Source organism: Misgurnus anguillicaudatus, chromosome 4, assembly GCF_027580225.2.
Source record: "Misgurnus anguillicaudatus chromosome 4, ASM2758022v2, whole genome shotgun sequence".
NCBI classification, from domain to species: domain Eukaryota; kingdom Metazoa; phylum Chordata; class Actinopteri; order Cypriniformes; family Cobitidae; genus Misgurnus; species Misgurnus anguillicaudatus.
Window position 1 is genome coordinate 6,945,160 of NC_073340.2, and position 8,437 is coordinate 6,953,596.

General features: G+C 34.7%; 2 long non-coding RNA genes across 2 annotated transcripts; both read right to left on the minus strand.

Moving 5' to 3' along the window:
- Positions 1–597: 597 nt before the first annotated feature.
- On the minus strand, positions 598–2,829 carry LOC129421376 (uncharacterized). Its single transcript, XR_012369191.1, has 2 exons — positions 2,357–2,829; positions 598–736 (listed from the first exon to the last, which is right to left on the minus strand). It is a non-coding gene; the product is annotated as an uncharacterized lncRNA (long non-coding RNA).
- A 124-nt stretch (positions 2,830–2,953) lies between these two features.
- LOC141363682 (uncharacterized) lies at positions 2,954–8,228 on the minus strand. The gene is made up of 2 exons (XR_012369192.1): positions 8,001–8,228; positions 2,954–6,048 (listed from the first exon to the last, which is right to left on the minus strand). It is a non-coding gene; the product is annotated as an uncharacterized lncRNA (long non-coding RNA).
- Between the last annotated feature and the right edge of the window lie 209 nt (positions 8,229–8,437).

The following is an 8,437-nucleotide window of genomic DNA, read 5'->3' on the forward strand; positions in this document are numbered from 1 at the left end:
ATTGTTCATTCAAAAGCTCTCTCTCATCCTCTCTAGACGAGTTTAGCATGAAAGCACGTTATATTGCAGATATCTTTATCTAAACTCCTGCAAAGGGCGAATCATTTAAAGAGATAGTTCACCCAAAAATGAAAATTCTGTCATCATTTTCTCGCTGTTGTTACAAACATGTCTAAATGTCTTTGTTTTGATGAACATGAAGAAAGATATTTTGAGAAATGTGTGTAACCAAACCGTTCATGAGCCCCATTCACTTCTATAGTATTCTTTTCTCCTATTATGGAAGTGAATGGGGCTCATCATTGTTTTTCCTACAATGGAAGTTAATGGTTACTGTAATGAGCTGTGCGCTTACCATCATTTCTCAAAATATCTTCTTTTGTGTTGGTCAGAAAAAAATACATTTATACAGGTTTAGAACAACATGAGGATGAGAAAATTATTCTATGAACTATCCCTTTAATGGTTTAATATCACCCAATTTTACTTTAAAACCTTATTGACCTTCATTAAATGGTTATCATCACATTTGCAGGTGCCTAAAAATCCACACAATTACTGTGCGTGTGCGTTAAAGTTACACAGTCCACTTCAATCTCACCTGATGAGATGTTTTCAGCGTTCTCGTCTCCTCCTTCTTCTTCAAAACAAACACTGTTTATGGCTTCTGAGGAGGGTCCAGGATGCTGAACAATCTCAGAAGACAACACACCATTTGGAAGAACAAAATCCATTGCTGTAAAAATAAATTATGGGTAAATTAGTGCTGTAACGATAAATGGCTTATTATGACAGCAGTAAATTGTTCAAAAATCATTTGTAAAATTGTAAAAATCATTACAAAACAGATGAACAACACGTGCTGCTGTTGGCTGCACTTACAACCTTGGCAAAGATTAATCTGTGTCTTAAAAACAAGTGCTACCTTTTTTTTTTTTATTACACAAATGCAAGAATTATACAAATGTTTATACATAAATATACAACTCGCAACAAGTGGAAAACAAATAAACGTACATAAAAATGTAAAATAAAAATGTTCATGCCATTGGCAAGTTACAACAATTTAAAGTAACAAAATGCTTCATAGGTCTTTCTTGCTTTTTGTTCTTGATTTTGTCTAATGTTTAATTTCTTTTTTGGCTTAGCTTTTATCCATTTTTTCACACGAATGTGATATTTTCCGAGTAAAATAAAAAGTTGTATAAGGAAGCACATCGTACTTTTGGAATCAACAATGTCTTGTACAAAAAATTATCCACCTTATTTCTAACGCAGAAGTTAAGTGATGTGACGCATTTCTCATTTTTGTGCGAGACTTCTTTTTCGATTTCTTTCTCATTAAACACATTATTAATGGCTGGGAAACGATTTATCGCGATTAATCGCATACACAATAAAAGTGATTTTTGGCATAATATATGTGTGTGTGCTGTGTGTAATTATCTTGTATACACACATTCATGAATGTATAGAAACATTTACATGTGTATATAATATATGTATTTATTATAAACAATATACATTTCTAGTTTAAACAATGTTGGGGGGGTTTCCCGGACAAGTATTAGCTTAAACCAGGACTAGGCCTTTAAATAGAAAATATTACTAGTTTTAACAAACATGCCTTACTAAAATCATCACTGGTATGCATTTTGAGGCAAAACAAAGGGCACTGATGTATTTTAAGATATGTCAGTGCAAGTTGTTTTCAGTTTGGGCAGCTCTTACATTTATTTTAGTCTAGAACTAGTCTAATCCCTGTCTGGGAAACCACCCCGTTATGTCATTCATGCTTAAATTCATTTACTTTTACTTTTAAAACTGCATGAATGAAGACTGGACGATCTCAGAAGTCAACAACAGCGTTTGGAAGAAAAAAAATCTACACACAGACGAGACAAGTGTTTCCGCTACACACAACTTGTAACGTTACACAATAAAGATGCGAACTGAGCTGCAAACGTATTTTTAGAAAATCCATTTTAAATCAAATATAGATAATCCATAGGATATAAGTATAAGTATAAGGAAAAGCCAACGACAGCATGAAAATTATAAAATACACGTATATATTCTACGTTTTAAAAATGATTATGTACTGCCGCCAAAGCTGGAAAAATCCCAGAGGAAACACCGCAGACCTAATTTAAGACGTGCGCGCTGCTCCTGTCAGCAACTCTAACGTTCCACCTTAAAATATGTGCTTTGCAATTAGCTTTTAAATACACATCCATGTACCACATCTTTGGATTATTATCAACCGTTATCATTATCATTATTATTAATAAAACATGTCCTGTACGGTGTAGCCTATATAATATGCATAAAGTTACATCGTCCACTTCAGACTCACCTGCTATGTTGTTTTCAGCAGCTACAACACTCTCCTCTTCTCCTTCTGTTTGTAACCAAACGCTGCTTATGTCGTCTGATAAGGATAACGGTCCAGGGTACTGAACAGACGTTTCAGCGTTCGGAACAATTACCACATCGGCGTGTCCTCCTAAAAAGCCCACAGCGGACAGTAGTAGTTCACCGGAAAGGTAGTTGGGGGTAAATCCACTTTTCCAGCTTCTTCTACATCGATGCACCTGGCGAACAACGATGAAGTCGAGATGCTGACAGTGGTGATAGGGAGGGGGAAATCCACCTTTTCAACACCTCCACCAAAGTCTGTAGAAGACGGTGATGAAGACACGATCAAGTGGATTGTAGACACACTGTGAAAACTCGGTCTAAACAGAATAAACAGAATAAACTGAATGAACTTTCTGTCCTCGAACAATGTATCTGTAGAGTTTTGAGTTTTTCGCTTTGTTAAGAGCAACCGCTTCTTCTTCTTCTTCTTTCGTTTTCTGGCGGACTGGTGAACTAAGCACATACCGCCACCTACTGTTTCGTATTTCCATTTCCTCATTTCATATTATGCATTATGCAAAAAAAAAAAAAAAAAAAAAAAAAAAAAAAAAAAAAAAAAAAAAAAAAAAACAGAATTCCGGTATAAGCTGACGGTGCGTCTCCAGCTCCACCAGCCCAAACACAAAACCCTGTCAAATCAAACTGCCCTTAAACAATTTTAAATCCTATAATTTAATCCTATACTATATATAAATTCCATTAGCACCCTATACCCTAAGCTATCTCTATTAAATTCCACACCTAAAATATACCCCAAATCTAAATCCTTTTGTCCATTTTTATTAAGATACTCCATTAATTTTATTCTCTCCTGAGTATATTTCCTACAATGACATATTACATGTTCTACGGTTTCTTTTTCCTTACAAAACTCACATAAACCACTCTCATGTACTCCTACTAAAGCTAATGTATCATTTAATCCTGAATGACCCAGTCTTAATCTAGTTAACATAACCTCTTCCTTCCTATTTCTTCCCCTTATGTTTTTATTAGTCTCTACATATTTCCTAATTTTATACAAATGTCTACCCTTCATGTCATTATCCCATATTTCCTGCCATTTCCTTTTAATATTTTTCTTAATAATAGACTTAACTTCTCCTTTACCTAGTGGAACATTCACATCAATTGAATCTCTTTCCAACGCCTTTTTTGCTAACTTATCAGCAACTTCATTTCCTTTAACTCCTTTATGTGCTGGAACCCAACAAAATCCAACTATCCCTCCTTTCCTTCTCACTTGATATAAAAGCATATAAATCTCATTTACTAAATCTATTCGAACTGATTCCTGTGAATCCATTGACCTTAATGCAGATACTGAATCAGAACACATCACTACTCTATCAGGACCTATCTCATCCACCCATGATAATCCTATGATGATAGCGCACATCTCTGCAGAATATACTGATAGATCATCAGTTAATCTTCTTGAAATTTTAACATTAAACATTGGAATATATATTCCTATTCCTGTTAATCCTGAGGTAGGATCTTTTGACCCATCAATAAAAATTTGAAGACTTTCATAATGTTTTTGATATAAATGCTTTCTAACGTTAACTGCCACCATTCCTGCTTCCTCCCAATTTCTTACTTCTTCTAACATTTCCAAATCTATTCCTACCTCTGGAAAAATCCAGGTCGGAATCTTACCTAATACTGGTGACAAATTACTTTCAATCTCCACAATCTGGAATTTATCTGCAACAGAGTTCATATCCCAACCAAATCCTTTCCCTTTATTATTAACATATTCCCAGCAATTACTTAAAACATCCGTAGCAATATGATTTCCCACAAAACTCTTAATATATTTCCAATAAATTAAAGATAACTTAATTCTTCTCAATTCTAAAGGTATTTCATTAGCTTCAACCAACAAAGCATTAATAGGAGTTGACTTTACAGCTCCTAAACAAATTCTGAGTGCCCTATATTGTATCTTGTCCAGACGATTTAAAAGCGTCCTTGATGCCGCACCATAAATCATGCAACCATAATCTATCACTGATCTAATTAAAGATTGATATAAAGACAACAATGCTACTTTCTCTGCTCCCCACTCTTTACTAGCTATTGCCCTCATTGCATTTAAAGTCTTCCTACACTTTTTCTCAATTTCATCTATATGCTTTTTCCAATTATATCTACTATCAAACCATACTCCTAAATACTTAAATGTATTAACCTGAACTAACTCTTTATCATATAGTTTCAGCTCATATTTTTCTGAGATTTTCCTTTTCCTAGTGTACAACATACAACATGATTTACTTATTGACATTTTAAATCTCCATTTTATTGACCATTCCTCAACCTTTTTAATAGACTTCTGAATACTAGATACCACATGTGATATATTCTTTCCCCTCTTCCATATTGCACCATCATCTGCATATAACGCACAACCTATACCCATCCCTACATTATCAAAAATATCATTAATCATAACATTAAATAGCAAAGGACTAATTACACTTCCTTGAGGTATACCATTTTCTGCATGAAATATAGATGAGCGACTTGCTCCCACTTGAACTCTAAAAGTTCTTTCAAATAAAAATTGCAATAACCAATTGTATACTTTCCCATTTATTCCCATTTTAGCTGCTTTAATTAACAAACCTTCCCTCCATACTGTATCATAAGCTTTTTCTATATCAAAATATACTACTGTCATAAATTCTTTCATACTTATGGCTTTCTCTATGTCATTACTTACTTTAATTAAGGCATCCATTGTAGATCTTCCCCTCCTGAACCCACACTGATATATACTATATTTCCCTTTCTTTTCTAAATCATATGACAAACGTTTGACTATCATCTTTTCCATCAATTTACATAAATTTGATGTCAAAGCAATAGGACGGTAACTTCCAGGTGAACTTGGATCTTTCCCTGGCTTCACGATCGGCATTACTATTGCCTGCTTCCATGAACTTGGAATTATCCCTTCATCCCATATCTTATTAAATAGCTTAAGAATTACATTTAAAACTTCTTCTGATAAATGTTTAAACATTGCATAACTTAAATTATCCTGACCAGGTGCAGTATTAGCACAACTTTGTAAAGATAATTTTAACTCTTTCATTGTAAATTCCATATCTAAAAAGCTATCACTACAGCTTTTCTTCTCCATAATACCCTGATTTTTTTCCAGCATATTCCTTCTACTTTCTTCATACTTTTCATCAAGCTCCAAATTATGAAATTTTTCTAATGTCTTCCCCAATAAATTTGCTTTGTCCATATCTGATACTGCAATTTCATTTTTTTCTACTAAAACTGGAATATTAAATCCATTTTTCCCTTTTCCGCTCATATTTCTTATCATATTCCATATTTTATCCAATGATGTATCCTTCCCTATAGTTGAACAGAACTTTCTCCATCCTTCTTTCTTAGCTGCCTTTATAACTCTTCTTGTATTTGCTCTAGCTCTCTTATATTCCAAAAGATTATTCATATTCATATTTTTCCTTAATTGCTTAAATAAAATATTCCTCACCTTTATTACTTCACCACACTCCTCTGTCCACCATGGTATATTCCTTATTGTCTTTCCCCCTCTCCTTCTTGGAATATTTACATTTGCTGCTTCTATAATCAAACCTGATAAAGAATTACAAAATGTTTCTACTGATTCTTCATTCACTCCCTTTAAATTTATTTCACAATAATTATTAAATGCATCCCAATCTGCCTTTTCATACAACCATTTCCCTTGCAAATTATATTCTACTCTTAATCTGTTGATATTAATACTACACAAAATAGGAAAATGATCACTTCCAATATTAGTATCATTAACCACACCCCATTCACACCTTTCTGCCATCACACTTGATATCATAGTTAAATCTATACTTGATAACTTATTTTTATTTATGTTATACCTAGTTCCTTCTCCATTATTTAAACAGACCAACGACCTATCCTCCATAAATTGCTCCACTGTTTCCCCATTTAAATCAATTCTTTCACTACCCCATAACCAATTATGAGCGTTGAAGTCTCCACACCACATTTCCATTTTTCCAATATTCCCACCAACCTTATTAAGTGCCTCTAATGAGATTTTGTTACATGGATTATAAAAATTAAAGATCTCAATTGATCCCCCTTGATAATATACCTCTATACCTACACATTCCAGCTCTTTAATATCATTAATAACTCTATATGGTATCTCTTCTTGAATAAATGTTGCTACCCCTCCACCTTGTGAATCTTCCCTGTCCTTCCGAACGGAATTATACCCAAATAACTTAAATTGCAAATTTGTTTTAAGCCATGTTTCTTGCACACATATTATACTTGGTCTATGATTTAACTCTGTAATAAATTTCTTAAATTCTTGTCCATTTGCTATAATACTTCTTGCATTCCATTGCAAAACACTTATTACCATCAGACTAATTAGACAACTGAGAAGCCTCCTGAGATGATGACCGAGCAAACATTCCATGAATCCTCTGAACTGTTATTCCTGATATCCCCAAGAATTCTGCTGCTGCCTCCAAGACTACTTTCATCTTAGCTGATCTGCTCGACATCATTGCAGTAACATTGATAACCTTGATTATAAAAGCCAGAAAATTTTCATTTGTCATTATTAATGAGTCTTCCCTTAGACGGCATTGATGACTTCCATTACTTCTCTCCTCTTTTTCACCATTCTTATTCAAATGATCTAAATCTTGTTTATTTATCAATTCACTGTCTTCTTGACTGTTTCTGGCCCTCATTTCTTTCTGCTTGATAACTCTATGTCTGCATGCTTTTAAAGCTTCTGCATAGCTTACTTTGTTTCCTACTTTATACTTTTGAACTTCTCTTGCTTCCATCTGCACTTTACATCCCCCATACGCTGCACTATGAGGGCCTCCACAATTACAACATTTAATCACTGCATTTTCTGGGCATTTTTCATATTCATGTTCATCCCCACACCTTGAACATCTCACTTTACCTCGACATACTGCAGCCACATGACCTATACGTTGGCATTTGAAACATCTTAGCGGTTTTGGAATAAACTCCCTTACTGTATAACTTAGATATCCCAACTGGACCTTTTCTGGAATTTTTCCTTCAAATGTCAGTAAAATAGACAGACTTTCTTGTCTCTGTCCCTCTTTATTTTGAAACAATCTTCTTGCATTTATCACCTTTCCCCCTCTCACGTTTTCTTTAATTTCTTCCATAGTAATATCCAAAGGAATTCCTACTATGACACCTTTTACATTACTGTTAATACCAATCTCTCGGGCTGATATCTTCTCCCCATTTAGATCCTTAAGTTTTAACAGCCTATTTCGTTGGGCAACATCTTTAACAATAATCAGCACTCTTCCCTGCCCTAAACATTGAGCCATACTTACAACACCAACTTCTTTGTTTATTGCCTTAGATAACCCAATAGGGTGCATATGCTTTCCTAATGATTTCTCAAAGGTCACCATTACTTTATACATATCTCTATTTATTTCTTCATTTGACAAATTACCTTCTCCACTACTATTCTGTGACACCTTTTTCTTTTTCTTCTTCTTTTTACTCACGGTTTGTACTGCTAACACCATATCCTCGCTATCTTCCATTTCTTTTGCAGATCCTGAATTTTTCCGCTTTGGAATATTATCCCTTTGAAATGTATCCCACGACAATACACTTCCATCCATATCTAACCCGTCTGAATCCTCTTCCATTTTCCTTCCTTTCTTTCAAATTTTCCGCCAAAACAAACAATACGTTTGCTCGTCACCAGTCCGCCAAAACGCCGTCCAACTTCCGGTTCCGTCAGCCAACGCATCCAACCTTTCAAGAGCAACCGCTAATTAATCCGTCCTGTGTCGTTCAGATCAACCAAAGGAATGAGCGCTCGCCGAGAGTCTTCGGTTTATATAGCCATGACGTCAGTGTACAACTCCGTTTCCATGGAGACGGTCTGCCGCCTCCCCATATAGGGGATTTCCCCTTACACCCAGTAGTGGCTGGT